At 42.2% G+C, this 22857-nt stretch overlaps 5 non-coding genes across 5 annotated transcripts; 2 read left to right on the forward strand and 3 right to left on the reverse strand.

Moving 5' to 3' along the window:
• Nucleotides 1–243: 243 nt before the first annotated feature.
• Nucleotides 244–315, reverse strand: trnaa-cgc (transfer RNA alanine (anticodon CGC)). The gene has a single exon. It is a non-coding gene; the product is annotated as a tRNA-Ala (tRNA).
• Nucleotides 316–15841: 15526 nt separating this feature from the next.
• Nucleotides 15842–15923, forward strand: trnal-aag (transfer RNA leucine (anticodon AAG)). Its single transcript has one exon. It is a non-coding gene; the product is annotated as a tRNA-Leu (tRNA).
• Nucleotides 15924–16935: 1012 nt separating this feature from the next.
• On the reverse strand, nt 16936–17009 carry trnat-agu (transfer RNA threonine (anticodon AGU)). Its single transcript has one exon. It is a non-coding gene; the product is annotated as a tRNA-Thr (tRNA).
• A 1678-nt stretch (nt 17010–18687) lies between these two features.
• Nucleotides 18688–18769, forward strand: trnal-aag (transfer RNA leucine (anticodon AAG)). The gene has a single exon. It is a non-coding gene; the product is annotated as a tRNA-Leu (tRNA).
• A 1002-nt stretch (nt 18770–19771) lies between these two features.
• Nucleotides 19772–19845, reverse strand: trnat-agu (transfer RNA threonine (anticodon AGU)). The gene has a single exon. It is a non-coding gene; the product is annotated as a tRNA-Thr (tRNA).
• Between the last annotated feature and the right edge of the window lie 3012 nt (nt 19846–22857).

The raw sequence follows: 22857 nt of genomic DNA on the forward strand, positions 1-22857 counted from the left end.
TTCTGCAACAGCCATGACAAGTGTGAAGCAATCTCAGGATTTCCTGAATTTGAACTAAATTATTAGTTCAAATAATTTAGGATTTAACAGAACTAAAAGAGGTACATTTAAAACAGCAGCGCAACTCTGCAGCACGTCGAGTGTGCCTGCATTTAATTGTGTAAACCTGGCTCTCTCTGAACACGAGCAAAGAGTTCTCACTCACCAGAAGATTGCAATCTGAGTACTGTAATATAAAGCACCTGGAGATGCCAGGGATCGAACCCAGGACCTCATACATGCGAAGCATGCGCTCTACCGCTGAGCTACATCCCCGATGCTAAAATTTGCGGAACAGACTTAGAGATGTCTAAATGCTCACTGATCACACCACTCACGAAGAATGCCTGCAGTTTCCCACTTTCGCGTTTCTTCTACTACAGAGTAAATTCATAGGAATGAAGAAATAAGGAAGGAAAAATAATCGCATCGAAGCTTCAAGAGACTGGGCACAAATGAATCTGTTATTTTTGTATCCAGTTACATGGGCAACGGTGGTTGATTCCCAGACGGGGGAGTGCTTTTTTTCTACCTCCTTACTCGACTGTCTTTCAATTCTATTTTATTTGAAAGCTTTTTGCATCTTTTAAGTGCTCTTGATTAAACTATGCATAGAAAAACAGCAGTACTGATGATTTAACGTAAAAGGGTGAAACAACACCCCAACCACAGGAATGGTAACAGGAAGGATCGTGTTCTTATTTAATATGTCCTTTTGAGATGTCTTGTCAATGCACACAGGCGGTAGAGCTGAATAATTTACTTTTACTGGTGTTTTTAAACAAAGATGGAACACATTCTTTCTATACCAGGAAGAAAGGAGCAGACTTTACCTTTAAGAGGCAAAAATGACACCTTATCAAAGCTAATATTAATTAAAATGACATCACAACAAAAGAGTGGAGCCTTGAGTGAATAAAGCCTTGAGTTTTCATTGGAAGTCTGTGTCTCCATAACTTTGTAGGTGAGAGAGAGGATTGTAATAATTTGCAGGTGCTTCTCGGAAGTGCGTTGGTGGTACAGGCGCCTTCCAAATAATTGAGTCAGGTTTGAATCCCAGCCAGTGCAAACCCAAATCTTTTCAAGATAATCTGTGGTCCGCTAACACATCTTTTGAAACACTGCAACAGGTAACACCCCGTGTGAAACATCATTAGCATCTGTTAAACCTCTCTACCTACCCGTTCCTCACAGAGACATGACGAGGGTCTAAAGGGACATTTTGAGCCGTAGAAACGTTTTATCATTCCGTACTTTCCTGTGCAGTCAGGCCAGTTCCACTTTAACTGCGCTCGACAACGGAGGTCGTTTTGAAAACAACGAGAGTAAAGGGACACTGCACGTCTGCAGAACATCACGTCCGAGTTTAAGGACAGCAACTTTAGAGATTGGAAGCTAGGGAGTTTCAGGTCTGTGTTTTTATTATAGGTTCAAGAAAATCTGAATACCTTTTCAAGAAGTATTTCAGAATCCCAGTCAAATCCAGTACGAATGCCGCATAGATCTGCATTGTACAATTAGTATACTGTTTGTCCATTGAATCAAACACGCCTTATGAAGCATTTCTAAAACAGGAGAGATCGTTAGGGAATGCGTCTTCCTGTAAAAATAAAATGACTTCAAGGGCACTATAAGCAGAGGTGCTCTACAGAAGAACTATAGCCAGAGATGTCAAAGAGGTCGAGATTTCACCACGTGAGAGAAAGCATCTCAGAAAACGAAGTTGCGGTCATTTCCACGCCTTATAAAACCACTAGGTCAAACAACAAGAGCTGAAGAGCCGCTGTTGATAGTAACGCGGCCGAGCGCTCTAAGAAGCTGGCTTAAACCTCCAGCCTCTTCAGGAGCATCTGTTGGAGTCACACTGCTACGGCGTATCTCCTTGTTAAGTATCCCTTTTATTGTTGTTGCTACCTCCAGGCGATGTAAACCAGGTTCAGAAAAAAAACATTTGAACAACATTATTCCCATATTTACTCAAAGGTGCAGTGGCCAGGTGGTAAGGTGTTGGTCTTGTAAACTGAAGATTGTGGTTTCAAACCCCACCCATGCCTGTTTCAAGGTCTTCAAAAAAACTTGCAATGTAGGAGTCTCAATAACAAAAGAACATAAGTGTTGCAAGTGATTAGTGTTCTTGCATATCCTGCCTTGCTTTTTAGTCGACAAAACGTGTCTCTCTTCACACCCATCTTCCGAATGATCGCCTCAGCATTGGGAAGGAACGTGCGCTTGATACAGCCCCCGACTCCATGGTCTGATCACAAACAGATCTGGTGAGCTGTCAGTCCAGGTTGGAAGTAACGTTCGAAAGCACAAAAAAATCTGACTTAGGAACGAGAAGACCGTGTTTTTTTAAACGAGTTAACGATAAATTAATATACTGCCTGCAAGACTATGTCAAGTTCAAGTTCAAGTTTAAAGTTCAAGTTCAAGTTTATTGTCATTATACTCATACGCAGGTATATGGTATAACGAAATGCTATTTAGCTAGCTCTCGGACATAAGTAGTACAAAGAAAAAAACACAACAACAATACAATTGTATAACAAAAGAAAGACAGAGACAACAGCCGATGTCCAAAAAACAACAGGCAGCGTGCAAAACAACAAAAAGGTAACAGGTTATGTGCAAAAACATGCATCGAAAGAATGAAATAAAGGGATAGAAATGATGGGGTGAGCTTTTTGACATGTATGGTAGAGGTAGATTTTCAATGTGTGTTTGGGTTTTTGGTAAGAAAGAAGGCACTGTGAGGTTCAGGTCATAGGTGAGAGGTGAGGTGAGAGTGAGAGAGGCGGGGAGTTTAATAGTTTGATAGTGCGGGGGTAAAAACTGTTTCTGAGTCTGGTAGTCCGGACCCGAATGCTCCGGTACCGTTTTCCATGTCATGCTAAACGCCACAAATTGTGTTAGTCCAGCCGTATCAATCGTCCTAAAGTTACGGAAAATCGGATGCGACTGGTGCAATCAGCACACATTTTTTCAGGATAGTCGAGCAGTTTAAAACAGCAAATTCACAGCTTCGTGTCTTTTAAGCTTTGTGTTTCGCTCTCCAAATAGAGGCACGGATTCAAATCCCACTCCCGACAGTCAGGCATTTTACCCTGTCTTTTTTACCTGCTTTTACACTGTTTCAGTCTTGTTGTGCTCGCTGACAATCACAGTACGAGGAAAACGGAGAAACTACTTAGCAAAAAACATAACGGACAGAAAAAAGCTTCGTAAACACGTGAATGTGATTAGCAGCGGTAAGGTATGCATTCAAATGTTTAAGGCTGATTTATAAAAGCAGCAGAAGAAAGTTGCAGCGCAGTGCAATTTGTGAGAATTCGCGGGTTTTTATGCTGCTTGGACTTCTTTCAAGCCTATGAAGTGACCCCCGTTTTATTTTCATTTTCAAACTTCAGAACCGAATAACAAAAAGGTTTTATGTGTGACAGCATTCCGTTGCAAATACCGTTTCCACGATGTATTCAGCGACGGGAATGAAATATTTTAGTACTGGCTCAAATGCGAGGAATTTCAGAAAAACCTGGAAAAGCAACGCTTACAGTAAATGACAAATTTAAAGCATGTAGTCAGCATGAACAGAACAACGCAATGCTCTGTAATAACGATCTGAAGCCGCAATTACTCTTTTATTTCGGGCAGTTCATTCCGATAAGATGTTTCCGCAGAATAAATGAAATGCCGAACTCCAAACATGTTGTTGCCATTATTGTTACTCCTGCTGCTGTAGTTTTAAGCTTTAATCAGTAGATATGTAATGTTGTAAAGGGGCTGGACTACTTTGTTCAGTCCAAATTCCATTATGTGAATTTATGCTTTTTTTAATATAAGCATTAACAACACAATGCGTGCTCAAAAACCGTTACTTATTAGCTTAAGAAGCGGCAGTGTTTTGACAAAGTGTGGTATTCGAACAGTAAATGCTGAAGTGTTTAATACTTGCTTGTGAGCCTTAGATAAATTTTCGAAATCAGACTTCGAAATTTTGTTTCCCTTTCACTGTGTTGTATTTGCCCTACTCGTACAACATCAATTGTGATGTCATCATTGCCCATTGGTTTGTCTTGTTGTCATTGTGTATTTTACATTACAGGAACTGAAAGTACTGAACTGAAGGTACTGAAGGTAGGAACTGAAAGTACAGACTGCTTTAATTATAAGAAAGTTTTTTTTTCTGCTGTTCTCTTTCCTGATGCATTGGTATTTTAAGGCTATTGGGCAGCAAGGATTTATCTTCCTGAACTCGCTATATAACATATGGGTCCATGGTCATCTTAGTTTAGATGTACCTTTTAGAGTTGGTATTTTTCTCCATCGTTCAGCCTTCAGACATACTTGGAAAGTTTTAGGCACAGACATAATCTTTCTTAATCCCCTTTTATCCTGAGGTGACGTCCCAGACGAGCTTGCCCCCTGGGAATATTCACTGTGTTCTTCAGGCTTTTTTTCTGATTCTACACAGATTTTTTCCCCTTCAAACATGTCACCACTGTCTGTGCTGCCGTGTGCTGCCCATGCATCTTCTGTATCTCCTGATGAACTTCTAAGCTCTGTGTTGCCTTCCAAACTATGTCCCTCACTTTGACTTGAAATATTAACTATAGATTGTGTACTGTCATCTGGTTTGGAATCCTTACCAATACTCACCTCCTTTTGCGCCCTAAGCACTTGGATTCTTACTTTTTTTCTATCTTCATGCCAGATACTGATAACCATTTCCTGTTGCTGGAGCAATCCTCTCCAAGGACTCTGTTTGACAGTGTTGACCACATATTGTCATGCCACCTAATTTTTTTTTTCTTGCTTAGAAAACTTCAGAAATTCTTTGATCTCATTCCCTACTCCACCAGCCCTTGACCAGAGGTCTGGTCTCCTACTCCTCTGTCCTCCTTTAACATGTGGCATTGCCAACAACCTGAAAAATAGGGAACACATCTGAATGAAGTGGAAACATAATTGAAATTCAACTCCCATTGGATATTAATAGTGTAGGAGTGCAACAGTCCATTAAATGTTTTTATTTCTGTGTTTAATTTTTGAGGGACCCTATATTTTGATATAGCATCAATCACAAAACAGCATTCTGTCACTGTCACGACCACCAGCCAGGGGAGATCAACTCACAAAAGAACTAACCAGTACCAGCAGCGGGTTAATAATAACATTTGTTAATCCACCAGCAAAGCACTGTTTTAACCATTCAAACCCGCTTCCAGCTACTCGGTATTGAGTCTTCTCTTTGAGAGTTCTACCTCGCGTTTACTCTGAATCTCGCTTACTGGTTACTGAACTCCCTTTTGCCTCTCGACCTTGGACCTTACCTTCTGTTTTGAATTGTTTGCTTCTCTCTGTACTTCCAGTATTTCGATCTACCTTTCACCTAACAATCTCGGTCTGGATTCTTCGCCTGTCTCAATAACTACTTGCTCCTGCATCTGCACAGGATCTGCATACCTTTTCACTGATGATTTCTGACAGTCACAGCCACATAAAAAACTAGAAAAGAAGTATGTGTTTCTTAAAAAAAATACCCCAAATTGTTTTTGTTTTTTAAAAGTCAACATATCTGGGTTGTGTTTGCAAGATTTTTTAAAATTGCAAAGTTTGTGTGGGTATGATTGTAAAAAATCAAATCATAACTGAAGAAGGCTCCATGGTCAAAACATTGTGTTTTCTTCTTCTCTTTTCAGCATGGAATAAACCTATTACTTGTTCCTTGGAGATTACCATGTGCCAATACGATAAGATCACTGTATTGACCATATACAATTTCTTGCATTAGAAATTCCTATTTTGCATATCCCAGCTTGCTCTCCTTGAGACACACATACAGGGAGAGAAGCTGGGGGTCAGAGCGCAGGGTCAGCCATTTATACGGCACCCCTGCAGCAGTTGGGGTTAAGGGCCTTGTTCAGGAGCCCAATGGAGTAGGATTCCTCTGCCGACCGTGGGATGTTAACCAGCAACCTTCCAGCCACAGGTGCAGATCCTTAGCCACAGAGCCGCCGCTCTGCCAAATGTGCCAATTCTTTAAAAGCAGTCCAAAAAAATGCAAATTTATTTTTAAAAATAGCTGTTGTACAGAACATCAGTGGCTATTGAAGAGTACATACAAGCACAGAGACAAGTTAATAAACTTGGAATGACTACTTACAGCTCTGGAAAGACCGAAGATATTGTTTCCGGTTGTTAAGGAACAAGTAATAGGTTTATTCCATGCTGAAAAAAAGAAGAGAGAAAACAATGTTTCGGCCGTGGAGCATTCTTCAGGTGTGAGAGAGAGAAGGCAGTAGGCAAAGGTAATGTAGTGGGAGAACAAAGGCTGGGAGGGAGGAGGAGTGAGAGGCGGGAGCAGGGGACAGAAAGAGAGGCCAAACAAGAGGTGTGAAGTCAGAAAAGGTGTTGAGAGGTGTGAAATGAAACTTCCAATGAATGGAGAAAAACTTAGTAGAATAGTAGTCTGTCGTTTAGAGAAGGGGGAAGGTGTGATCCTAGCTGCAGGATAAGTTTGGTTTCAGTAGTCTTACTAATGTATGAGTTCAGAAAACCATCTTTGAGAACACAGACGTAGAGATTAGAGTGGTCATGGCCATCAGAGGTGAAATGAGAAACAGTGGTTTTTGGAGAGATCTTCAATCTTCACAGCCCTGACATGTTTTCTGAAGCGGTCTCCAAGTCTCCTTCCTGTTTCTCCAATATAGAGAGAAACTGGGCATTTACTGCAAGAGATACAGTAAATAAGGTTGCTGGAGGTACAAGATGCCATCTGGGTGATCCAGAATTGTCCTGAGGTGCGTTGAATGAGTGTGGTGTTGGATGTGTACTTGCAGGCGATACAGCGAGCTCTGTTGCAGGGGAAAGTACCTGGTGTGGATGGTTGCTGAGAGCGGTCAAGGGAGCTGTGAACACGAAGGTTGCGCAGATTAGGTGATTGCCAATATGAGATGATGGGGCGGTCAGAAAAGAGGGCCCCAATGGAGGGATCATCCTGTAGGATGGAAAAGTTGTCGTTAACAGTCCTGGGGATAGGAAGTGTGTTAGGGAAGCACCAAAGGAATGCGGTTGTTATGGTGGGAGTTCCTGATTGGGTTGATGGTCCAAGGGGTGTTTTTGGCTCGGGCAAGGGCCCTGTCAATAACACTGCTGGGGTATCCTCTGTTGATGAAAAAGGAGTAGATTTTGAGGGTTTGATTCTGGAAGTCGATGTCGTTGCTGCATATTTGTTGTAGCCGAAGGAACTGTGAAAAAGGGAGAGAATTTTTAGTATGTTTGGAGTGAAAACAAGAGATAGCTGTGTGAATCCGTGGGTTTGTAATAAACAGAAGTGGAGAGTCTGGGGTAGTTGATGGAGAAGTTGATGTCCAGAAACGGAAGAGTAGTGGAAGATATGTTAACCATATATTTGAGGGACAGGTGGAAGTTGGTGAAATGGTGCAGGAAGCACTTAAGCTGATCGTTGGAGCATGTGGTGGCACTGACGCAGCCATCGATATATTGCTTGTAGAGGTCAGGGACATAGCCAGTGTAGGAAGCGAAGAAGCGTTCTTCTACCCAGCCAACAAAGATATTGGCATAGCTGGGTCCCATTCTGGTGGCCATGGCAACTCCACTCACCTGTTGGTAAAAAAGATTATTGAAGGAGAATGCGTTCAGTCTGAGAACCAGTGTTTCTGGTTGTTGTCCTTTAATTGATCTGGCACCAAAACATTAATCCTAAACAGTCAAACAAGTCCATGTGATGAAAACCCTTATGCTCTTTAATGTTTTTTTACACACTAATTTCCCCCCCTCCCACTCATCAGCTTTTGGATGAGAGATTCTGACCACTGTATAAGATCAGAAGCAGTAGAAAAAACTTTGCCAAATGTCACAACCCATTTAACATTCATCAGACAGGTTAATCAGTTGGATATCTCTTAGGTTCTAAATGCACTTAACGGCTGTATAATGCAAGCAAAAGAGTAAAAAGAACAGTAGATAACTACAGTTCTTACAATAATAAACAGCCATTTGATCTTGTGAATGATCTATCATACACCCTTGAAATGATGTTAAAGATTTGGAAGTTTGCACAGCTTGTAGTCTTTCTAACTCCATGAGACACACAGACAGGGAGAGAAGCTGGGGGTCAGAGCGCAGGGTCGGCCACTGTGCTCTTGTGTCAAACAGGTCATACAAAGACCGCCATTCCTTATATCTTTCCCTGAACCTGTGCGTCACTTCCTCACCTTCCAGAAGCAAAATATCAAGCTTCCACACACCCTTCCCCACAGTAACAGCTGTTGGAATAGAAATTGTACATGACAGCAGACAATGGTCAAAGAAAAAAAAACAGGGGTTAGGCCTGCGGTCGTGCAAGTAAAATCACGTATCAAACAAAATGCGTGAGGCTTGGGTCCCATTAGACTAGTCCCATGTGAAACCTGCCCTCCCCTGACTATGAAGTTTGAAGCCATCTTTCAGTTTAAAATCTTTACATAATGTTTGCAATAATATTGATGATTTATCAAATTGGACCCGCCTCTCGCCCCTCATTCTGACTTCTCTTTCTAAAAGAGAATTAAAATCCCATCCCAATCAATATACTCAGTTCCTGAATTAGGACATATCTGTCATGTGAGCAACTCAGACAATATATATTTAAGAGTTTAAATTAGACATTCATGAAACCCAGATACACCACCAGTGCTCTCCCTGGTTTCACTACAAGGTGCTGACGTACCTCTACCATCTTATTTTTAATTAGAACAGCTATACCATCAGATTTATTTTCTTTGGACCCACTCCAGATTGATGGGCCCAATGTCCCCAGTTCTTCCATATCCTTATAGCCGTTTTTAAAGGGTAACCCACACTCCTGTAACAACACAATATCAGCATTTACCTTCCTCACAAAAGATAGTATATTCCTTGCCCTTAACTTGGAGCGAATGCTTCTCACATTTATGGACACAATATTAAGAGCCATAATTAAGTAGGACCAGGGGAGACTTAAAGCTCTGGCTACAATCATTCAGTAGGTGACACCTACTATACAGGCCTCCCCCCCCTTTTGCTTTAATTGTCTCCTCCTCCACCACCCCCACAATCCATAGGATATATCTCCACCTGCCTTCCTTGAGTCTCTGGTTCTAAAGCTTGGTCAGTAAGATCACATATATTGGAGACATCTAAACCCATGGGAGAACCTACCTGAGGACTCGGAAAATGATCTTCCCTCACTCTTCTGCTCTTCTGAGTTAAATCATTTTCTAAATCTAATGTCTCTTTTAGACTGCACCCTCTGTTCTGTACATTTCATTTGAGCACTTTCAGTCTCCACAGGTGGCAGGCTATTGGAAGAGCATTGGTCTTCCCAGTTTTGTTCTATTTGCAAAGGAATTTGGACAGTCTTTAAACACATGACCTTCACACTCACAGAGATTACATTTCCTCACGCTTGTACATTCAGTATATGCATGTCCAATTTCCTTGCACTTACCACACACCACCTTTGTACAGGCATCCACAAAGTGACCCAGCTCCCCACATCTCCTGCACGGTTTTGGCTGCCCTTGGTAGAACACAAGGCCTCTATTTTCACCTAATCCAATCAAAGAAGGAATGTGTTTAAATCCACCATAACCATTTTTTGTCTTCATGCAATGAAACAGGTACTCTCCATGCACAGTTCCAGATGCCATCATCATCCAAGACTTTCTGAAGCTCACCTTTCACTAAACAATACTTAGACAACCATGTCACAACATCTTCCTTCATCACCATCTCATTAAACATGCGAACAATCACAGTCCTATTAATTAATAATAATTGCTTACACTTATACAGCGCTTTTCTGGACACTCCACTCAAAGCGCTTTACAGGTAATGGGGACTCCCCTCCACCACCACCAATGTGCAGCATCCACCTGGATGATGCGACGGCAGCCATAGTGCGCCAGAACGCTCACCACACATCTGCTCTCAGTGGGGAGGAAAGCAGAGTAATGTAGCCAATTCATAGGGGGGGATTATTAGGAGGCCATGATTGGTGAGGGCCAATTGGAAATTTGGCCAGGACACCGGGGTTACACCCCTACTCTTTTCGAGAAACGCCCTGGGATTTTTAATGACCACAGAGAGTCAGGACCTCAGTTTTACATCTCATCCGAAGGACGGCGCCTGTTTACAGTATAGTGTCCCCGTCACTATACTGGGGCATTAGGACCCAAACAGACCACAGGGTGAGTGCCCCCTGCTGGCCCCACTAACACCTCTTCCAGCAGCAACCTTGGTTTTTCCCAGGAGGTCTCCCATCCAGGTACTGACCAGGCTCACACCACATTAGAAAGATCCATCAGCTTCTGCCATTCAAACATTCTAATCAGGCCCACATCTTTTTTTCTACTCTATTTTTATCCAAAATTGTTCCAGTAACTTCGCCGATTGAAACTAATGTCAAAACCAATTCCCTTCAGCAAAGTGATTAAGCATTTGACATCTAATGCCTTAATCCTTTCTGTAACACCTTCCTTGAAAAGTCCAACCGTGAAATATCACCCGAGTGAGCCGAACCCTCACCACCCTTATACACCAAAAGTGAGCAAAAGTAACGGTGCATGCCGACCCTACAGGCCGCCATGGCCGTTACAAATGTGTCAAAAGCAAACTAAACCTAAACCGAAACCTCTGCTGTGCACCAAACCCACCAAAACCCTATTCCCTTAATCTTACACTTATAAAAAAACTCCACTCTCGACTTCTGGGTTTAACCCTTTACATCTCAAACACTGGTTAGAGACTCAGTGTGTCCCAGGCTCAGCGGTTATATAGGACAGGACTCGGCGAGCTGCAGGTGAAACTCGTTGTTCTGCGCTCCCCGTGCGGAATGCTCGTCTCCTCCCTCCAGACTCATCAAACCGCCTTCATACTCTACAGCGGGAAAAAAAAACTCCCTTTACTGTCTTCATACAGTACATCCCTCTTAAATCCCAGAAACACAGAAACTCCGGGGCGTTTCTGTGAGTCAGTACTAGGTTTCTCTGTTCGAGGTTACAAGCAGAAACAATAAAAGCGCTGAAAGCAGGAACTTATTTCTGCTCGTAGGCATAAATGTGTAAAAATAAATGTTCTGATTCCTAAAACCTAATAAAATCCATGTAAGTCTCCTTTTCGTCCCCAATGCATATAACTGAATATAAACCAGTCACGTTCAGCTACTTTTCTGATGTATATGAATACACTAGTTCTGGTGCAGCTCTTACAACAAAGATACTTAAGAACTTTTTTTTCATACGAGCTCTTGCCGTTTTTAAATTGAATATTTTTTCATTTCAGTAAATCACACGAAACACCAGCAACACTCATTGTAAGCATCTGACCAATCACATTCCTGAATTTTAAACCCATTTAGTATTTATTTTTAACTTGTTTTATTTTTTAAAAATTTTAAAACCTGTTTTAAGTATTCTTGCCATTTTTAGCATATTGTAAGTGGATTTTTTCAAATATTTTATTTTTTAAATCATATCAACCCATTGTAAGTTCCCATTGATAATTCCTGAGCTTTATAACTGTGTATTATTTCTTTTTACCTTTTTTAATTTTTTTATTATTTTACAGAGCTTTTTAATATATTGTGAGCATTTTAGTGTCATTTTAAAATAGGACTATCAATGCTCCTGACTTTTAAACCTGTATTTATTCTGACATTATTCTCTCCACCTGCAGATGAGGGAGTTATTTGATTTTAAATTTGTTGATTTGGGGGGAAAATGTACATTCATTTCCTTGTATGTATCACCAGTGGGAAACTTTTTTTGGATGAATTGCATTTTTGGATGAATTGCAATCTTTACTTCAAGGCCTTCAGGCTGATATAGAAAAGACGGGAGATTTAAATGACACATTTGATAAATCAGACAGGAACAGCATAACATCTAAAATGGCAGAACCCTCTAAAGTACTGAAAAAATTCCGGCACATTCATAATAAATACAATTTATTTAATTTAAAGCATAAAATTTGCTTTAAAAAGAAAACCACAATTTGTACGATATCATATTTCAATATCGACATTCAGATGAAGAATTTGAGGATTTGAATATCATTGAAGAGTACATCGATTTTGGGACAATGTTTGCATCTGAATAATCCTTCCTCCTGGAAAGAAGGAAAAAAAAGTTTTGAGTCTCAGTCTTCAGGATCCCCCCCAAAAAACGTGCAAATTTGTTTCCGATGTATTTTGGATAAAGATATAACTTTCATAGAAGATACATTTTATCAGTTGAATGCAGTCGATACTTTCGACTTTTTATATGATGATAGGACCTACATTTAGGGCTCAGTACTGATAACACTGCTGCTATTGATGGAGTAGAAATAAGTGATGTACTGGCAGTTTTTTTTCTGAGGCAAGAGGTCCTAGAACACCTCCTATAAAAATGTTAAGATTCAGAGCAAGAAATATTTTTCCACCTCACCTAATGCTATTGCATTAACAAGGCTGAAGTTGGCTTCTTATTCGCCAGCTGCTGCTTTGTGTTTTTCGTTCCATCTTAAATGCGACTGCTGTGATGTTATGTCGTCTTTCGCCTGTAGATGGCTCTCTACAGTCATTTTTAAAAATACTTCTCCGGATGTATTATTGTACATTTCCTCAGTAAAGGGGAATATGTAAGTAGAGACTGTCCAAATTGCATTTTTGTATGAAACACATTTCAGAAACACAACTCACAATAAAACAAACTGGCATGTTATACCACGAGTAAATAAGACAAAGGCAAAATGTAAATTCACTGGCACTTCCTGCATATTTTCCACGACCTTGCCTTCTGATCATAAAAAGTCTCAAACTCTTGCATTTTACAAGAAATTTTAATATAGCAGTTTTAAATGGGACATTTAGAACATGGCATATGAGACTATATGGTTAACTGAGGATGAACAGAGGGTGATCGAACCTACCTCCTGGTTATGAAAATGTCTAAAAATTCTGACACAGATGTGTGAGAGACAATGGAAAAGACTATCAAAATCCTGAACTTCAGGACATTTTACTGTACCGTTTTTTAAATACGACCCTCTGAACATGGCACGAGAGAATACATTGTCAATGCAATGCAATGTTTGCTATATTCTAGGGCCCTCCCTCCTGATTTTAAAATCATCTCATATTTCTGACATCAAGGTGTGAGACACAATATACAGACTGTCAAAATCCTGAACTTCAGGACATTTTATGATACCATTTTAAAAATATGACCCTCTGAGCATGTGAGAAAATGGCATGTGAAAATGCATTGGGAAAAGGTGAATGCAATTTCTGCTGAATTGCTATTGCCCTCCCTCCTGATTACAAACTTGTCTCACAATTCTGAGACTGAGGTGTGAGACACAATGTAACAGACACTATTAAATTGTGAAGTACAAGAGATTATACTGTTACGTTTTTTTTTAATATTGACCCTCTGGCATGTGAGGACTTGTAGTCAACAAAATAGCACACATTCTGCCAATTTGCTTTGTCCGTCCTTCCTCGTTACCAAAACATCTTAGTATACCGACACTAAGGTAAATGTCTCTAAATCCAGAAGTTAAGTTGTCAAAGTATATCGGAGTCAACCGATACTGATCAGGTTCTGCTGCTGCTGAGCCCGCAGCCTTCACCATAAGGTCCAATTCTCCAAGCCTGTACCCTTCAGAAATTGCAGTATAGAATGAAAAAAACTCCAATAGATATCGGCCACTGTTGGCGATTTTCCTTTAAGAGAGATAGATAATACTTTATTAATCCCGTAGGGAAACTGACAAATGATTCTCCAGAAATTTTACGGAGTGTATCACTTTCACTGAGACCGAGGAGTGTTAAGCTGTACATGAGTCTTTGTGGCTCGGTTGTTAACAAAAAGGGTGGTGGTTTGAGCCTTCCCAGGGACCCTATGAGCCTTTTAATGTACACACCCGTCTCACTTTATCTCCACGGCCGGTCTTGTACCGCAATCAAATACAGAGCCCGCAGGGGGCAGTAGACTCGCAAATATAGCTCACTGTGTATATAATGAAGAAGCGGAGGTTAGTTTCTCATCTGCATGTTGCAGAGCCTTATGCAACTCGCAACAACAGTTGGGGTTTGATCCCTGCACGGGCTATTAGTTGAAAGACCATTGTAAATGACGTGTAACAGATTTATCCAGCTGGCTTTTATGTTTCATACTAAATTGCTATCTTGAAACCAAAATAATTAGAAATATGGAACACAACTGTTGTTCCCCATGAAGGAAAGCTGTTTTACACTGACGTCACTCCTTTTTATTTAATCCAGATTTTAAAAACAACTCGGCCCTATCAAAGGAAAATGTTACACAAAAGTTGGAAAGCACACTCTGAATCCATCTGTATATTTGATTTCCGCAATCCGTTCAAGGCTGCCTATGTTAATCGTAAGTGTATAGATGAAACATTTAATATATTGTTCAGTTTAAATCAAAATGCTTTACTACTACAAGAGAGAAGTATAGTATGGAGGATGCGACAAATGTGTGATTTCTTGGAAGAAAACTACTTTTCTTTGCGTTCGAAATTAATTCGAAACAATTGACACACAAACCCTTTGTCTTTTTTAAAGAGATTATATCTTTAAACAGACAAATGTATAAAATGTGTTTTTTTTACCTAGAGATTTTGGACAGGGGCGATGTATTACTAGTAGAGGCTGCTGACTAACACTGTACTGTCTGGAGATCAGCTCCATTTGCAATAAAAAAACATGCGTAACAAAGCTGGAGAGCAGCTGAACTTGTGCTCAGTAGTCAGTATGGTGCTGAGGGTTCAATACTGGCGTTGTTGTATTAGTACAAGCTGCACAGGCTCTGAATCAGACCATTTCAATTAGTCTGATCAGTGCAGGACAAGTTAGCCCATGTCACCCAGCTCTGATTCAAGATCGAGTTGCATCTTCAACATTTTGTTTTTGTTTCTGATCATAATTTTCTTTAGTTATGATCGATATTGAACATTTTCTAAGTAAAACAAAACTAATCAAACATGCAGGCAGATTTTTGAAAAGTATTAGGAGTTGACAGGGCGCTCCTTCGGAATAGTCGTCAGAAAATGTGAGAAAAGGAAAGTTACGTAAACTCTCACACACAGCATTAAAGACTGGAATCTGGTCATAAAAAAAACTAGCTGTCTCCCCGTCGGCAATCAAACCCCGGTTTCCCGCGTGACTGGCAGGGACACAAACAACTTTACTAACTAGGAGCGCTTGCTAGCTATTAGGAGGCATTTACTCTTAAATATGTTACTGTTTTGGGTTTCGACACAATTACACACATTACGTCCGAGTTTAGTGACAACTACCTCAGAGATTGTAAGCTGGGTAGTTTCAGATCACTTTTTTTTAAAGGTTCAAGCAAACCCGAATACCTTTGTGTAATCGTTTTTCATAAAGTGTAATTGTATTATAGCATGTCCCCTTGATGGTTTTCTTGATACGTTATATGTGCTCTTGTTTGTATTGTATGTAGTTTTGTTGTTCAAATAAAACGTAAAAGACACAACTTTCCAGATGCGGCTGCTGTAAAAATAAAATGACATCAAGGGTGCTGTACGCAGAGGTCTGAAACCTGCTCCACAGAAGATCTTTATCCAGAGGTGTTAAAGAAGTCGAGATCTCGCCATGAGAGGGGAAGCATCTCAGAAAAAGCAGGTGCAGTCGGTTCCACGGTCATAACGCCACTAAGTCGGGCGACAAGAGCAAAACCCACCCGGCTTCCTCCAGGCAAGTAATGAGATAAAGAGACAGCATGCTGCGGGTAGTGTGGCCGAGTGGTCTAAGGCACTGGATTAAGGCTCCAGTCTCTTCAGGGGCGTGGGTTTGAATCCCACCGCTTCCAGGTGCTTCTGTCGAGACCCCCTTTCAGCTGGCTTCAGATGAAAGGGAGGGAACTGCTTTTTGGCAGTCTCTCGAGAAACTAAGCAAAGTGTTTAAAGATACTTTCTCAGCTTGACATCAAGGCACAAAACAAAAACCTTCTTGCGTCTTCTCAACCCAAAAGCGCTTTGCCATTTTTTGCGTTATGCAGGGAACGATGTCTGCCCAGATCACTTTTGTGTCAATGCAAATCGTAGTGTGCCCTCCGTTTTAATGTTGGCTGTGCTGGCGTGCTGCTTCTGTCTGTGAAACTTGAATGTTCTGCTTCTTCACACCAAATCGTCGGCGGGGGTTGAGCTTGTTAAATCTTTGTGCATAGCGCTCCTTTGGAAGTACTTTGTCCAAGTTCAAAAGCAATCGTGGGATTTACTTCATGCGTGCAAAAAGCATGCCTCGCACGACAGATTTAAATGGGGAATGGAGCCTGCTTCTTGCTGTTTTTCCTGTGGTTGCAGTTACAAAGTTGATTGTGCTTTCACATTCTGTTAACAGTATTCACTGGCTGAGCTTTATCAGTTGGTTCGTAAAGGAATCTCTGCTTCGGTTCCAGAAAAGTCATCTGTAGTGTGTTTTTTTCCGTGCCCATGGCAGTCTTTTAAAGCTGGTAGTAATGGCGGCGAAGTTAATTTTTTATCCTCTTTAAAAGAATAAGGACGGGCTGGGGCGAGCTCCATTTACCACTCTTTCAGCTAACCGCCGAACTCGCGAACTGATTACACTGCAGAGCCACGGGCGCCTCGCTTTTCTCCATTCTCTGGGTTAGGGTGAAAAAAAACTTTGCTGGTATTAGCTGGCCTGCTGGGAGTTCCTCTTCTTCACTGATAAGCAAGATTTGTGTTTCATCTTTCGCAAGCTGTATAGATTTCTTTCAAAACAAGTTGTTCCAGAAAGGAAACGGACACTTGCATTCACCTGAATTAAAAGGCATGGGATTTGCCCATAAGGATAAATTCTGTACAGTAAGACAGGAAGAAAGGCACCGCTGGGAATCGGACCCAGGATCTCCTGTTTACTAGACAGGCGCTTTAGCCAACTAAGCCACGGCGCCGGCAAAGTGCTGTCCTTTGACAGCCACTTGGACACGTCTCTACTGCTCTGAGACATCTGCGTTCGGTGTGCACCGAGCCTGCTCGCCTTGCAAGTTGCCTCATTTACATGCGATAGTTCCACCACTAAGAGAAAGGATGAGAAATGGCTTTTATCTGTCACTTTTCATGTCAGAGGATCTCAATCTGCTTTCCCTGTACAAGAGGATGTCCAACTCATGTAGCTTAAGACGTAGACGACAGTGCTCCACTGAAATCTTGATCTCACAACCCTCGGCATGACTCCGCTGTGTTCCGCTTTAGACAAAGGGGGGAAAAGACTTCTTTCATCACACGTTTTGCACTGTTTACGGTGTTTGCAGTGCTCTTTCTTAAATGAAAACCAGGAATCGGCACCATATGAGGTGAGACTAGATAATATTGGAACAAGTAGCCTCGCCATTCCATGCGTGACGTGAGCAAAGTGTAATTCCTGTCTTTATAGTGTGCTTGTTAGAGACATAGCTGGCACCCAGAGCGCTTTAAATCCGGGAGTCAGCAGCCCAAGACAAGAGAGTTTCCTTCGTCTATGTTTTTTGGGTGAAGGGGGAAACCATGCGTGTGCTGCAAACGATCTTAGTATCGAAGTGCCGTCCCACATAACCGATCCCAACAATCTGCTTTACAGAGGAGCACTGCCGGAGCTTATCGTTGGCAAACTGAAGACCAGGCTGACCTCTTCTGTGACTCTTGAACACTGAGTTTCTAGGTTGTGAATTCAAGCTCCACGCTGGCGGGAAATTCCATAGGTAATGATCACATTTTCTTGCATGCTAATCAAAAGAAATATTAAGAAACTTTTCCCGATACCAGTTTTTTACAAAAGTAAAGGCACATGGCACATGTGTGCCACATCACGTCCGAGTTTAGTGACAACTACCTCAGAGATTGTAAGCTGGGTAGTCTCAGATCAGATCACTTTTTTTATCAAAGGTTCAAGCAAACCCAAATACTTTTGCAAGAGACATTTCAGAATCCCAGACAAATCCAGTACGATTGCTGGATCCTTTGAATTCGACTGAACTATAGCACAGATCTGCAGTCCACCATTAGAATACTGTGGGTGTGCTGTATAAGCCATACCGCCCAAAATAGTTCTAAAACAGGAGAAGCATCCTCGTTTAGGAATGTGGTATAAAGTGAAATGGTCTGGGAAGAGTCCTACATTTGAACAGTTCAAAATAGACGTAAAGGGGTATTTACGGACTCTTTCGAAATGTAAGAACAAGCTGGGCGGACCTTATCTTTATTTACCTTGTGTAATCGTTTTTCATAAAGTGTAATTGTATTATAGCATGTGCCCCTGACGATTTTCTTGATACGTTATATGTGCTCTTGTTTGTATTGTATGTAGTTTTGTTGTTCAAATAAAACGTAAAAGACACAACTTTCCGGATGCGGCTGCTGTAAAAATAAAATGACATCAAGGGTGCTGTACGCAGAGGTCTGAAACCTGCTCCACAGAAGATCTTTATCCAGAGGTGTTAAAGAAGTCGAGATCTCGCCATGAGAGGGGAAGCATCTCAGAAAAAGCAGGTGCAGTCAGTTCCACGGTCATAACGCCACTAAGTCGGGCGACAAGAGCAAAACCCACCCGGCTTCCTCCGGGCAAGTAATGAGACAAAGAAACAGTGCACGGCGGGTAGCGTGGCCGAGCGGTCTAAGGCGCTGGATTAAGGCTCCAGTCTCTTCGGGGGCGTGGGTTCGAATCCCACCGCTGCCAGGTGCTTCTGTCGAGACCCCCTTTCAGCTGGCTTCAGACGAAAGGGAGGGAACTGCTTTTTGGCAGTCTCTCGAGAAACTAAGCAAAGTGTTTAAAGATACTTTCTCAGCTTGACATCAAGGCACAAAACAAAAACCTTCTTGCGTCCTCTCAACCCAAAAGCGCTTTGCCACTTTTTGCGTTATGTAGGGAACGATGTCTGCCCAGATCACTTTTGTGTCAATGCAAATCGTAGTGTGCCCTCCGTTTTAATGTTGGCTGTGCTGGCGTGCTGCTTCTGTCTGTGAAACTTGAATGTTCTGCTTCTTCACACCAAATCGTCGGCGGGGGTTGAGCTTGTTAAATCTTTGCGCATAGCGCTCCTTTGGAAGTACTTTGTCCAAGTTCAAAAGCAATCGTGGGATTTACTTCATGCGTGCAAAAAGCATGCCTCGCACGACAGATTTAAATGGGGAATGGAGCCTGCTTCTTGCTGTTTTTCCTGTGGTTGCAGTTACAAAGTTGATCGTGCTTTCACATTCTGTTAACAGTATTCACTGGCTGAGCTTTATCAGTTGGTTGTAAAGGAATCTCTGCTTCGGTTCCAGAAAAGTCATCTGTAGTGTGTTTTTTTCCGTGTCTTTTAAAGCTGGTAGTAATGGCGGCGAAGTTAATTTTTTATCCTCTTTAAAAGAATAAGGACGGGCTGGGGCGAGCTCCATTTACCACTCTTTCAGCTAACCGCCGAACTCGCGAACTGATTACACTGCAGAGCCACAGGCGCCTCGCTTTTCTCCATTCTCTGGGTTAGGGTGAAAAAAAATTTTTGCTGGTATTAGCTGGCCTGCTGGGAGTACCTCTTCTTCACTGATAAGCAAGATTTGTGTTTCATCTTTCGCAAGCTGTATAGATTTCTTTCAAAACAAGTTGTTCCAGAAAGGAAACGGACACTTGCATTCACCTGAATTAAAAGGCATGGGATTTGCCCATAAGGATAAATTCTGTACAGTAAGACAGGAAGAAAGGCACCGCTGGGAATCGGACCCAGGATCTCCTGTTTACTAGACAGGCGCTTTAGCCAACTAAGCCACGGCGCCGGCAAAGTGCTGTCCTTTGACAGCCACTTGGACACGTCTCTACTGCTCTGAGACATCTGCGTTCGGTGTGCACCGAGCCTGCTCGCCTTGCAAGTTGCCTCATTTACATGCGATAGTTCCACCACTAAGAGAAAGGATGAGAAATAGCTTTTATCTGTCACTTTTCATGTCAGAGGATCTCAATCTGCTTTCCCTGTACAAGAGGATGTCCAACTCATGTAGCTAAAGACGTAGACGACAGTGCTCCACTGAAATCTTGATCTCACAACCCTCGGCATGACTCCGCTGTGTTCCGCTTTAGACAAAGGGGGGAAAAGACTTCTTTCATCACACGTTTTGCACTGTTTACGGTGTTTGCAGTGCTCTTTCTTAAATGAAAACCAGGAATCGGCACCATATGAGGTGAGACTAGATAATATTGGAACAAGTAGCCTCGCCATTCCATGCGTGACGTGAGCAAAGTGTAATTCCTGTCTTTATAGTGTGCTTGTTAGAGACATAGCTGGCTCCCAGAGCGCTTTAAATCCGGGAGTCAGCAGCCCAAGACAAGAGAGTTTCCTTCGTCTATGTTTTTTGCGTGAAGGGGGAAACCATGCGTGTGCTGCAAACGATCTTAGTATCGAAGTGCCGTCCCACATAACCGATCCGAACAATCTGCTTTACAGAGGAGCACTGCCGGAGCTTATCGTTGGCAAACTGAAGACCAGGCTGACCTCTTCTGTGACTCTTGAACACTGAGTCTCATGGTTGTGAATTCAAACTCCACGCCGGTGGGAAATTCAATAGGTAATGATCACATTTTCTTGCATGCTTCTGTAGGGTTTGGGCATTTACTTGGACAATTATTAATTGTAGCAGTAAATCACAAAATTGATTCTTTTGATGGCTTTAGAATCCAACCATGCAATATAACTCAAACAACGCACACACAGGTACTAATACACGAGGATACATTTATTAATACATAGAATATGCATATAAACAGATCTTATCGAGAGGGTTATCAGAATACAAAAGATATATATTCAGTCAGTTACAAAGAGTTACATATATCAAGAGGACATACATTCAGTATATCATTCATTTAGACCGTTTCGTAATTGAACTTGGTTATAACTTCTACATTAGATACTCAAAACAAGTACATAACTCTTGTTGGGATAACAATTGAATTCTCGAGCAGTAATGCAGTGAAGTTGAATACTCATCCAATCTCTGGGGATTCAGATCTCCTGCGGGCACAAAGAAACAGTTGCAGGCTGTTGCTGTCCAATCTGCGCTCTCTGGCTCGGTGCCAGGCTGTGCTGTGCGGCTTGTGACGGTGCGCTGCTGATGCTCTCTGAATACTGGCTAGTTAGTTTTGGCTGAAATTAGCGAAGTTTGTGCACAGGAGAAAAGATGACTGTGAGTCCCAGCAGGTCAGGAAGAAGACCAGTTCGTTCCTGATGAAGCGCTAGTTCTGAATAGTAATTCAGATGTCCACAGTTCTGACCTTTTCACCAGGCCTGCTGCTGGTGCTAACCTCGGGTGGATCCTCTGGTTACTCTCTGGCAACCTCCGCTCTCGACTCTTAGAACAAAGGAAAGTTCTGGCACTCGGACACACTGGCCGTTCCGTGGTTGTCCGGGTTGAGTCTCTGGATGGTCAGGAGGCGCGCTGCGAGAATGTCCTGCCCTTGGGAGCCTTCTGCTCCTGGGCCGTCCTGCCCTGGAATTCTCCTTTGAATTCCCTTTAGAAAAGTCCACAGAATTCTACACTTAAGGCTCTCTGTGTTGCCTGTTTTTACCTGGAAGAACTTCAGCTCGTTGATTGGCTGAAAGTTCCATGGGCATCAGAGTCCCACGTGGGTTACTCGGCCCTACCAGTCCCTGATTGGTTGATCAAGGTGAGATATGAGTCACTTACTCCTGACACTTAGGAATGCAATCCAGATGTCCATCTGGCACTCCCTAGACAGATAGGCGCCAATGGATGCCTATTGATCATGATAGCCAGGCTTAGCTAAGTGCACCCCCCTTTGGGAGCTGTCCCTTATCAAAAGAAAACATCTTTAAATCAGGTGGGTAGCTGCGTCAGCATGCGTAGGCTCCAAAGGAACAAGTAATAGGTTTATTCCATGCTGAAAAAAAGAAGAAAGAGAACACAACGTTTCGGCCGTGGAGCCTTCTTCAGGTGTGAGAGAGACAGGGCAGTAGGCAAAGGTAAAGTAGCGGGAGAACAAAGGTTGAGAGGGAGGAGGAGTGAGAGGCGGGAGCAGGGGACAGAAAGAGAGGCCAATCAAGAGGTGTGAAGTCAGAATGGGTGCAGAGAGGTGTGAAATGAAACTTCCAATGAATGGAGAAAATTTAAAAGAACAGTAATCTGTCGTTAAGGGAAGGGAGAATGCAGCTAGGATCACACATTCTCCCTTCCCTTAACGACAGATTACTGTTCTTTTAAATTTTCTCCATTCATTGGAAGTTTCATTTCACACCTCTCTGCACCCATTCTGACTTCACACCTCTTGATTGGCCTCTCTTTCTGTCCCCTGCTCCCGCCTCTCACTCCTCCTCCCTCTCAACCTTTGTTCTCCCGCTACTTTACCTTTGCCTACTGCCCTGTCTCTCTCACACCTGAAGAAGGCTCCACGGCCGAAACGTTGTGTTCTCTTTCTTCTTTTTTTCAGCATCTTTAAATCAGCCTGCATGAATAGTTTCTCTGTGGCTGCACCACAGAGATGAACAGAGAGATGAGGCCTCATTTGGGAAAGCACTGAAACACTTAATTCTGTCTTATTAACAAGCATTGCCGCTACACTGGGATAGGACATTCCACACTGGAGTATTATTATTGAGAGACAGGATCACTGTCTGTTCCCCAGGCTGGGGCAGGAGATCCCACACTGTATCATTATTATTGAGAGACAGGCTCACTGTCTCTTCCTTAGGCTGGGAAAGGAGGTCTCACGCTGTATTATTATTATTGAGAGACAGGTTCACCGTCTGTTCCTCAGGCTGGGACAGGAGATCACAC

This window comes from Lepisosteus platostomus, chromosome 5 (assembly GCF_059453375.1).
Source record: "Lepisosteus platostomus isolate fLepPlt1 chromosome 5, fLepPlt1.hap1, whole genome shotgun sequence".
Taxonomy (NCBI): Eukaryota; Metazoa; Chordata; class Actinopteri; order Semionotiformes; family Lepisosteidae; genus Lepisosteus; species Lepisosteus platostomus.